Source organism: Zea mays, unplaced genomic scaffold (genome assembly GCF_902167145.1).
Source record: "Zea mays cultivar B73 unplaced genomic scaffold, Zm-B73-REFERENCE-NAM-5.0 scaffold_100, whole genome shotgun sequence".
Lineage (NCBI taxonomy): Eukaryota > Viridiplantae > Streptophyta > Magnoliopsida > Poales > Poaceae > Zea > Zea mays.
The window spans coordinates 3,633-15,200 of NW_023366717.1; the positions used below are offsets into that span (position 1 = coordinate 3,633).

The following is an 11,568-nucleotide window of genomic DNA, read 5'->3' on the forward strand; positions in this document are numbered from 1 at the left end:
TCAGGGAAAACCTTCTACTGAGTTCAATCGGTGATTCTCAATCTTTTTTTGTGCAATTCTACGATCGAACAATTGGAAGGAGGAGCGTAGAGGGCGCTAAGGTGTTCGCATTCTCGAATAAAGCGACAGGAGAGAGTGAAATGCTCGACTGAAAGGAGAGGGTGGCATGTCGACGAGATTAGACCCGTCCATAAATATCCACGCTCTATTCAGGTACCGGGGGCCCCTGCACAAACATAGGACGAAAGAAAGGAAATGAATCTGCCAAGTCGAGAAGTTTTTCTTTTATACCACTGGCACTTTTGCAAGAGCAGCTTATTATCCATGATCCAAAGTATTAAACAGTTCTTCTATCCTGCAAAATAGGGCAGTCAAAACCAGCCAATCGAACCCATGAAAGAAGCCCACTTACCCACTCTTCTTTCCCACCATCCGCAGTATACCAATCACTCACTAGATGGTGGCCTCGGAATCGGAAAGGAAATAAGCTCATACTACTGGAATGGAATGGAATATGAGACACTTTACTTCCTACAAAACTCAAGTGAGGGGAGGGATGGATGTCCCGCCACGAACGGAAACATCAAGCCTCCCCAATGGTTATGTTACGTATCCACTCATCCTACAAGGAACTATGTCCAACCTATTCTATTTATTCCGCTATTCTATTTATTCACGACGAATTTGTTTCCGGAAGTGGCATTGAGAAGTGTTGCTCCAGCCTTTCATACTTTACTCGAATATTTTAGAACACAAATAAGATCCCTCATAAGTGCAAACAATGCAATAGCTTCGGTTAAGGCAAAGCCCAAACAAATCAAAAGAAAAGAAAAATAATTGTCTCGCTAATGATGGATTTCTAGCAACTGGATTGGTTTCTAGTTTCTTTGATAGTTGGAAGTTCTCCAAAAGTATGAAAGGCTGGAGGGCTTTGTACCAACCATTCTAGTGTGGTTGGATTCTGCTCAACAGCCCAAGGACTTTCCGCACATCTTTTGTTCTTTCCACTGCTTGAAGTGATTGCGACAACTACGAAGAAACGACGAATCCCAACTACGGATATATAAGAACCGAAACTGCTCAGAGCATTCCATCCGGCGTAAGCATCTGGATAATCTGGAATGCGACGTGGCATACCCGAAAGCCCTAAGAAATGCATGGGAAAGAAGGTCAGATTAACCCCGAAAAAAGTGATCCAAAAATGGATTTGGCCTAAAGTTTCAGGATATGTCCGACCAAAGATTTTACCCACCCAATAGTAAAATCCAGCAAATAAAGCAAAAACGGCTCCCATAGAAAGTACATAATGGAAATGTGCAACCACATAATAAGTATCATGTAGAGCAATGTCTAGCCCAGAGTTTGCTAGAACTATTCCAGTGAGCCCTCCTATGGTGAACAAAAAGATGAACCCTACAGCAAATAACATGGGTGTTTTGTATTGTATCGAACCTCCCCACATGGTAGCGATCCAACTAAAGATTTTGATTCCAGTGGGCACAGCTATGATCATGGTAGCTGCGGTGAAGTAGGCACGCGTATCAACGTCTAAGCCCACAGTAAACATATGATGAGCCCAAACTAGAAATCCAAGAACACCTATACTTATCATGGCATAAACCATGCCTAGATACCCGAAGACCGGTTTTCTTGAAAAGGTCGATACGATATGACTAATAATACCGAATCCAGGCAGAATGAGAATATACACCTCTGGATGACCGAAGAACCAAAAGAGATGCTGGTATAATATTGGGTCTCCCCCTCCTGCTGGATCAAAAAAGGTTGTATTAAAGTTTCGATCGGTTAATAACATTGTAATTGCCCCTGCCAGTACCGGAAGTGATAATAAAAGTAGGAATGCTGTCACTAAAACGGACCACACAAAAAGTGGTAATCTATGCATAGTCATTCCAGGTCCACGCATGTTGAAGATAGTAGTTATAAAATTGATAGAACCTAAAATTGATGAAACACCTGATAGATGAAGACTAAAAATTGCTAAATCAACTGCTCCTCCAGAATGGCTGGTAATACCACTTAAGGGCGGATAGACCGTCCACCCAGTGCCGCTGCCCACTTCTACTAAGGCTGAGCTTAATAGGAGCAAGAGACTTGGTGGCAACAACCAGAATGATATATTATTTAATCGTGGAAATGCCATGTCAGGTGCACCTATCAGAATCGGAACAAACCAATTCCCAAATCCACCTATCATCGCCGGCATAACCATAAAAAAGATCATTAAAAAAGCGTGAGCCGTTATTAAAACATTATAAAGTTGATGATTCCCACCAAGAATTTGATCGCCGGGTCGGGCTAATTCCATACGAATCAGTACGGAGAAGCATGTGCCCATCACTCCTGCAATGGCACCGAAGATGAAATATAGAGTACCGATATCCTTGTGGTTAGTGGAGAAGAGCCATCGGACCAGATTTGTCATTTTTTTTTCGTTTTGAAAACCTTATCAGAGAGGGGCCACTAAGGCAGGCAGGCCAAAGAATGAAGGGCAGTGAAAATGGTTTCTTCTTCTGGCTAATTCCGATACGAATACCAAAAACAGCTTACTTCCGTTCGTGTCCTCGGAAATTGGATTACTTATGAGTTTCTTCGGTGCAAAAGTAGGCAAGTCCATTTTATCGTGTTTTTCGTCCTCAAGACCTGATTTTCCAAAGTGCATTTCATATAGCTGCAAAAGTTGCTCATCCGATTTTCCCTCGCTTTTATTCGTAACATGGCGTAGTTACTCATTGGGTCCGCTGAGAAGAAAACAATAGGTCGTCACTACCTATGCTTTCATCTAGAGGAAGTCAGGCTGTGATTCGTAACATGGCGTAGTTACTCACAGGCCGTGGATCTCCTTTTTCTAATCAAGCAGCAGGCCGTGGGTTTTCTGGTTCTGCGCTTCAGAAGAGGCAAAGTTTCCGTGATTCGTATCTGCTTTGAGGGCAGGTGCGGGTTGGTTCATGCTTCGAAGAAGAATCGTTCTTTCTAGATCGAAGAAGAATCGTTCTCTTTCTCGAAATGAAATAAGTTAAGTGAAGTGATCCTGCGAAACCTAAGATGCCGGACCAAACCAATGGAGAGCCCACAGATGATATCAAGGAAACTGTTCCAGTGACAATGCCAACTAATACGACTTCGGACGAATACGCTATCCTCGAAACTAAACTCCCTGTATGGTCGAGAATGAATGGATTCCCCTATGGCAATTTCTTATTCCTGCTATCATAGCCTGGCTGGGATCTTAGCGGCACATTCTGACCTTGCTTCATAGACAGCGGTACCTTTCTCAGCTTCTTCTAGATAGAGATAGTTAGTTTCCTCTAGATAGCTAGTTTCCTTTTTTTTGGAAGATTGAGATTGACGCTTGGCAAATTGGGTTGACGACGCGCCATATGGGTTTGAGGATAGTGCCAGAAGTGCCGTAGCTCCTTTGCTGTTCGTGGAGGCTGGCTATTTGCAGTTGACTTCCTTCCCGAAGTGACTGGCTAGAATTCTCATACGATAATAGGAGAGAGATGCCGATAATTGGAGAAGGCGAGACCAAGCCTGCCGGGAGAGGAGAAGTGGCTTACGAGGCTAGAATAGAGTTGGTTGGTGCTGATACCAGTAGCTGCAGCTGCCGGGGAAATCTGTCCTGTCGGTTCGCGAGGAGTTGAAGTTGTTTGTACTTACTTAGACCCCAATGAGTCTATGGCTTGCCAGCCTCTATCTAGTCCTCTGCAGGTCAGGTAGAAAGACGGAAAGACTTAAAGGGAAGTTCTTGTTCTTATCTAGCGCAAAAAGCATAAGGATGAATTGGTTTTCCCTTCAAGCCACAACAGCGGTATGAGTTAAGATCCAAATCTAGCAAGAATCTTTCGCCACCCACATAGGAAAATGCGAGCAGTTTACCCACACCTATTCGAAGAACCAAGGTAGCTGCCTTTCCAGTCGAGTCACTTCTCTACCAGTACAATAGCTGGGTCTCTTTCTCGTTGGCACCATCCCTTATTCTTAGAATTCCTATGGCACTTCGAAAGATCATGTGCCCTGAACTCGTACGTGACTTATCCTCACTGATGTCAAAACCCAGCAGATTGTACTTTTTCTTTGAGTGGCCAGGCCAGGCAGATCCTAAGAATAGAGAACCTATGGCGTCTGAGATGGGTGAACGGCACACCCTACTACGGCGTGTTTATGTCATTGACACAGCTCGAGTAATAGAGACACAGATCTTGTTTCTTGGCTTGGGAAGACTTCCAACATAGAGTTCCTTCCCTTCAATGGAACAGCAATCGATGAATGGAGTTTGAGGATTGTCATAGAATAGAACAGAACTCGCCTCCACCTAAGAACTTCACTTTGAAATCCACAGCACGAACACGGCTCTTATAGATTAGGTTTCCTGGGAGTTCCCTTTCTTCGAGTACTATCCATACAATATTAGTGACCCTGCTCCTTTCCTTGAATTGTGATCTATTGCCTATGGTGGCTTCGGCTTAGGCTGTTGATTAATGCCTTGGTGTGTTTTCTTCTTGTTTCTTCTCTTCTTCTTGTGATCTTGATTGCGCCTGTTTGCACTTAGCTTGATGTGATTTTCTTTAGGCTCAGCTCTCCTCTTTGACGAGAATCCGAAAACTTTCCTTTCCTTGAAAGGGGAAGTCCGCCACTCCACTAAGACCGCTTGCTTCTCATGCGCTGATGAAGTTCGTACCACTTCTTGCTGTCGAAGAGCTAGGAATCCAGTCACTCAGGAAAGCGTAACTATACTATACTATACTATCTATTTACGATAATTTGATTGCTGACAACATCACGCTTCTCTTTCTCCAGCGTCATGCCTTGTGACCTCTAGTTTCAACCTCCTAGCATTGGCTTCACTTGATTAGAACCATAAGCATTTGCATTCGCGACCGTCCTCGTCCCAGGTTTTGTTCTTCTTTGCTTTGGTGAGGTATACCTCTATCAAATGTGCTTAGCCTTTTCGCTAGTGCTATTTCATGCCATTGGTTTGAACTGGATAGAGGGGAAGGGCCTTACCTTATCTACAACTATCTAATTGCAATTCCGGATAGCATAGCATTATTCTTAGCCGAGGAAGGAACCGTTGATGGCGGAGTTATTTGCACGGATTTTCCAGCTATATGAAGATGAGGCTAAAAGACGCGGATAGAAGTCCGAAAATTAGTTCAAAAAAGGCCACAATCGTTAAAGAAAGGGACCTTGATCCTTTCATCGTTTTTGCACTTGAAAAAGAAATTTGCAAAGCGGGTTATTAACGAATTGAGTTTACTTTTCAGTTGAGAACCGTCCAGAAGCGCTGAAGAGGGTGTCGGAATCATTCGAGGCTCCTGGAAGTTACCAGCGAGTGCCGGATGAATTGAAGGCTCGACGACTCCCTCGAATCCTGCAGGGTTAAGGGAGGCTACCTGAAGCTGCTGGAAGGCGAGAATCGTTTAATAAACAGACTGAGTTATAACCCATATTATAGTTATAAACTATATTCATCAAACTACAAACTACTAGAATTGGAAATAAAATAATGATTATACTCGGCCAGCGAGTAACAAGAAGGTGGCACAATTGAGGGTAGGAAAGAATCCAGGGTAATGGTCAATACTGAGAACATGAATTCCCTTAGCGCGTTGGATCATCGAATAATGGAAAAATTCCTATCTCTGGTAAGACGGGTTCATCAACTCATTTCTCGGTCAGATATTGGTCAACAAAAGTACAATTGGAACTTGTCACCAGCCTCATCTGGTGAGGGATCAGCTGTATCGGCTTTCCCTAGTGATAAGGTCTGTGAGGTTGTGGAGAAGATGAAGTTGATACACACTACGGAATTCTTTCTTCTTTTCTATTGCTTTTTTAGAAGAAAAAAGAAAGATAACTCAAAACACGTATTGCTGCTTCTTCACTCTTTGCTTGATCGCATATTCATGATGTTAACCCTTCTTCTATTTGCTGAAGCTGGGCATTGGTTGGGATTGAACCTACGGCACTACTTATGATGCTATCAAAGGTATTGAATCCGTAAGCTTATTGATCGCATATTGCACTTCTTTTCTGGAATGAGAGAGGAAAGGGTAGAGAGAGCGAGGATATGCTTAATCCGCTTTGGGAGGCATATGCATTTCAGTCTGCACGGGCTTACAAAGAGGCAGGCATTTGGATAGCACAGATAACCGAGACAGGAATAGTTGTCACGAGATATGAGAGGGAGAGTTTCTAGATGAGCAAGAAGGCGTTAAATATATAATGCAAAAAGGAACTACCTAATAAGCCAGCTCAGCTCTATGGTTTTTGCAACGTTTCAACTAAACTAATTGGAAATGCCTGCTCTTCGATGTTACAAGCTAGCCTTGCTACGATTTCCATATAGGTACAGAAGATTGTGATACCCCTCCCAGAGTGTATGCTCCAGATGAAGCTAGCTTCCAAGCGAATGAACTGTAAAATCTCTACTCTTTTGCCATCTTATTCTTACTTAAGAAGCTTCTCTAGATCGACTTCTCTTTCTTCATTAGGCAGGCAGGTTCGCCGCTTTGCCATGCCAGGACGAATAGAGTTAGCGAGCACGTAGCATTATCTATATCAGGAGCTAATAAAAGTCAAGAGATCAAATCCGTGCACTGGCATTTTGGAAGTAGCATTGGAAAGAACTTGCTTTGCATTTGTACACAGGGTGTACACATTATATATGAATGAAACATATTCATTAACTTAAGCATACTCCTTTTTTTATTTAATGAGTTGATATTAATTAAATATCTTTATTTTTTTCGATTTTTGCAAAGGTTTCATTTACGCCTAATCCATATCGAGTAGACCCTGTCGTTGTGAGAATTCTTAATTCATGAGTTGTAGGGAGGGACTTATGTCACCACAAACAGAAACTAAAGCAAGTGTTGGATTTAAAGCTGGTGTTAAGGATTATAAATTGACTTACTACACCCCGGAGTACGAAACCAAGGATACTGATATCTTGGCAGCAAGCATTCCGAGTAACTCCTCAGCTCGGGCGCCTGAAGAAGCAGGAGCTGCAGTAGCTGCGGAATCTTCTACTGGTACATGGACAACTGTTTGGACTGATGGACTTACCAGTCTTGATCGTTACAAAGGACGATGCTATCACATCGAGCCCGTTCCTGGGGACCCAGATCAATATATCTGTTATGTAGCTTATCCATTAGACCTATTTGAAGAGGGTTCTGTTACTAACATGTTTACTTCCATTGTGGGTAACGTATTTGGTTTCAAAGCCTTACGCGCTCTACGTTTGGAGGATCTACGAATTCCCCCTGCTTATTCAAAAACTTTCCAAGGTCCGCCTCACGGTATCCAAGTTGAAAGGGATAAGTTGAACAAGTACGGTCGTCCTTTATTGGGATGTACTATTAAACGGATTATCCGCAAAAAATTACGGTAGAGCGTGTTATGAGTGTCTACGCGGTGGACTTGATTTTACCAAAGATGATGAAAACGTAAACTCACAACCATTTATGCGCTGGAGAGACCGTTTTGTCTTTTGTGCCGAAGCAATTTATAAAGCACAAGCCGAAACCGGTGAAATCAAGGGGCATTACTTGAATGCGACTGCAGGTACATGCGAATAAATGATTAAGAGAGCTGTATTTGCAAGGGAATTAGGGGTTCCTATTGTAATGCATGACTACTTAACAGGAGGTCGCAAATACTACTTTGTCTCATTATTGCCGCGACAACGGCCTACTTCTTCACATTCACCGAGCAATGCATGCAGTTATTGATAGACAGAAAAATCATGGTATGCATTTCCGTGTATTAGCTAAAGCATTGCGTATGTCGGGGGGAGATCATATCCACTCCGGTACAGTAGTAGGTAAGTTAGAAGGGGAACGCGAAATAACTTTAGGTTTTGTTGATTTATTGCGCGATGATTTTATTGAAAAAGATCGTTATCGCGGTATCTTTTTCACTCAGGACTGGGTATCCATGCCAGGTGTTATACCGGTGGCTTCTGGGGGTATTCATGTTTGGCATATGCCAGCTCTGACCGAAATCTTTGGAGATGATTCCGTATTACAATTTGGTGGAGGAACTTTAGGACATCCTTGGGGAAATGCACCTGGTGCAGCAGCTAATCGTGTGGCTTTAGAAGCCTGTGTACAAGCTCGTAACGAAGGGCGCGATCTTGCTCGTGAAGGTAATGAAATTATCAAAGCAGCTTGCAAATGGAGTGCTGAACTAGCCGCAGCTTGTGAAATATGGAAGGAGATCCAATTTGATGGTTTCAAAGCGATGGATACCATATAAAATAAAAAAGAAGCAAAATAGAAAGAGAAAAAATAAGTTAAGAAATGCAGTAATTCTTCTTTATTCCTCTAATTGATTGCAATTCAATTCGGCTCAATCTTTTCTAAAAAAAAAAGACTGAGCCGAATTGAAATAGATCTTGATACGATCATGAGACTTGACAAATCGAGATTCTTCTATTCTATATATCTAGAATATAGAAAGGTATAATACAATAAACAAATATAAATAAAAATATAGTATTATCGTACGATAATGGAATCAAATACGCAGTATTTACAGAAAAGAGTCTTCGTTTATTGGGAAAGAATCAATATACTTTTAATGTCGAATCGGGATTCACTAAGACAGAAATCAAGCATTGGGTCGAACTCTTCTTTGGTGTTAAGGTAGTAGCTGTGAATAGCCATCGACTACCCGGAAAGGGTAGAAGAATGGGACCTATTCTGGGACATACAATGCATTACAGACGTATGATCATTACCCTTCAACCGGGTTATTCTATTCCACTTCTAGATAGAGAAACGAACTCAAGGAGAATACTTAATAATACGGCGAAACATTTATACAAAACACCTATCCCGAGCACACGCAAGGGAACCGTAGACAGGCAAGTGAAATCCAATCCACGAAATAAATTGATCCATGGACGGCACCGTTGTGGTAAAGGTCGTAATGCCAGAGGAATCATTACCGCAAGGCATAGAGGGGGAGGCGCGCCTATACCGTAAAATCTATTTTCGACGGAATCAAAAAGACATATCTGGTAGAGTAGAATCGTAACCATAGAATACGACCCTAATCGAAATGCATACATTTGTCTCATACACTATTTCTGGGGGGATGGTGAGCAGAGATATATTTTACATCCCAGAGGGTTGGAGATACTATTGTTTCTGGTACAAAAGTTCCTATATCAATGGGAAATGCCCTACCTTTGAGTGCGGTTTGAACTATTGATTTACGTAATTGGAAGTAACCAATTAGGTTTACGACGAAACCTAGAAATCGATCACTGATCCAATTTGACTACCTCTACGGGATAGACCTCAACAGAAAACTGTTGAGTAACGGCAGCAAGTGATTGAGTTCAGTAGTTCCTCATAGAAAATTCTTGACTCTAGAGATATGGAGAAGACAAAATTGTTTGAAGCACGCACAGAACCGGAAGCGCCCCTTGTTTCAAAGAGAGGAGGACGGGTTATTCACATTTCATTTTATGGTCAGAGGCGAAGCTAAGCAGTGGTAATTAAGACCCCCGGGTGAAAATAGGGATGTCTCCTACGTTACCCATAATATGTGGAAGTATCGACGTAATTTCATAGAGTCATTCGATCTGAATGCTACATGAAGAACATAAGCCAGATGACGGAACGCGGAGACCTAGGATGTAGAAGATCATAACATGAGCGATTCGGCGGATTTGGATTCCTTTTCTATATATCCACTCATGTGGTACTTCATCATACGATTCATATAAGATCCATCTGTCTAGAGATCGTCATATACATCTAGAAAGCCGTATGCTTTGGAAGAAGCTTGTACAGTTTGGGAAGGGGTTTTTGAGAAAAAAGAAGAATCTACTTCAACCGATATGCCCTTAGGCACGGCCATACATAACATAGAAATCACACGTGGAAGGGGTGGGCAATTAGCTAGAGCAGCAGGTGCTGTAGCGAAACTGATTGCAAAAGAGGGTAAATTGGCCACTTTAAGATTACCATCTGGGGAGGTCCGTTTGGTATCCCAAAACTGCTTAGCAACAGTCGGACAAGTGGGTAATGTTGGGGTGAACCAAAAAAGTTTGGGTAGAGCCGGATCTAAGTGTTGGCTAGGTAAACGCCCCGTAGTAAGAGGGGTAGTTATGAACCCTGTGGACCACCCCCATGGGGGTGGTGAAGGGAAAGCCCCCATTGGTAGAAAAAAACCCACAACCCCTTGGGGTTATCCTGCGCTTGGAAGAAGAACTAGGAAAAGGAAAAAATATAGTGATAGTTTTATTCTTCGTCGCCGTAAGGTAAGTAAATACGTAACTAGGAATATGGAAAATTGCATTTTTGGAATTTGCAATAATGCGATGGGCGAACGACGGGAATTGAACCCGCGCATGGTGGATTCACAATCCACTGCCTTGATCCACTTGGCTACATCCGCCCCTTATCCAGCTAAAGGATTTTCTCTTTTTTCCATTCATTATTATTCTATTTATTCTGACCTCCATACCTCGATCGAGATAGTGGACATAGGATGCCACTCTTTAAAATGAAAAAAAGGAGTAATCAGCAAAAAAAACGAATCCTTTTGTAGCTCGTCATTTATTGGCAAAAATAGAAAAGGTCAATATGAAGGAGGAGAAAGAAATAAATAATAGTAACGTGGTCCCGGGCATCTAGCATTCTACCCGCAATGGTTGGCCATACAATCGCGATTCATAATGGAAAGGAACATTTACCTATTTATATAACAGATCGTATACTAGTATTCTCTTAGGACTTGGAAGTGTAGTTGTCTTTCCTTAGCTGCACAGGCAGTAAAAGTAAAGAGCTAGAGGTCGGATCCATCCTCTCCTCTATTAGGCTAGGCTGAGCAGCACTTTGCGCATTCAATACGGCACTATTTGAAACTGGGCTATTTGAACCTGGTCAACAACTTAACTTCTCTTCTTGCAGCTTTGGGTTGATAAGATAGTTGGTTGTGGCTTAACAGAATTGGTACTATGTCCATCCTGATCTGTGACTTTGACTCTTGCTTTGATCCCCACGTTCCATTAGAACGAGTGTAGGAACCCTCTCTTGTCATAACCTATTTGATTTACGAGATCTATTATTCAATAGATAAGCCACTTCTCTTGGTCGTGGGGGAACTATGATCGATTCTATACCTAATATAAGATATTGAATGAAGGTAACACAGAATTCCATAATGGTTTATAGCAGCCGTTAAGTACCCGTTCTTTCCTGGGCACCGCTAATCGGAATACAACAACCGTACCATTTTGTGGAATAGGAATCAGCCTCACATCATAAACAGCCCAGGGTTTAGTTGTTTCCCCGGAATAGGCCTTGCTCAGAGGATACGAATCGAAAGCCAGTCTTCGAATGTGCTTAGCCTTTCCCGAGGATATTACCTTTTCTTTGATCCAGCGAGCAGAAGTCTTTCCCTTAGCATTGGTTTCATGGCTTAGGAGTACCGGTACTGTTTGAATTGCTTTGCAAGGAAATAGTCGTTGTAGGATCGTATCTCCACGGAAGTACCGTTGTAGGATCTACTGCCGTCTACTAC

At 42.4% G+C, this 11,568-nt stretch overlaps 1 pseudogene across 1 annotated transcript; it reads left to right on the plus strand.

The window, feature by feature from the left end:
• The first annotated feature begins 6,816 nt into the window (after positions 1–6,816).
• Positions 6,817–8,295, plus strand: LOC118473629 (ribulose bisphosphate carboxylase large chain-like; annotated as a pseudogene). The gene has a single exon (XR_004853543.1). The product of XR_004853543.1 is annotated as a ribulose bisphosphate carboxylase large chain-like (transcript).
• Positions 8,296–11,568: the final 3,273 nt, after the last annotated feature.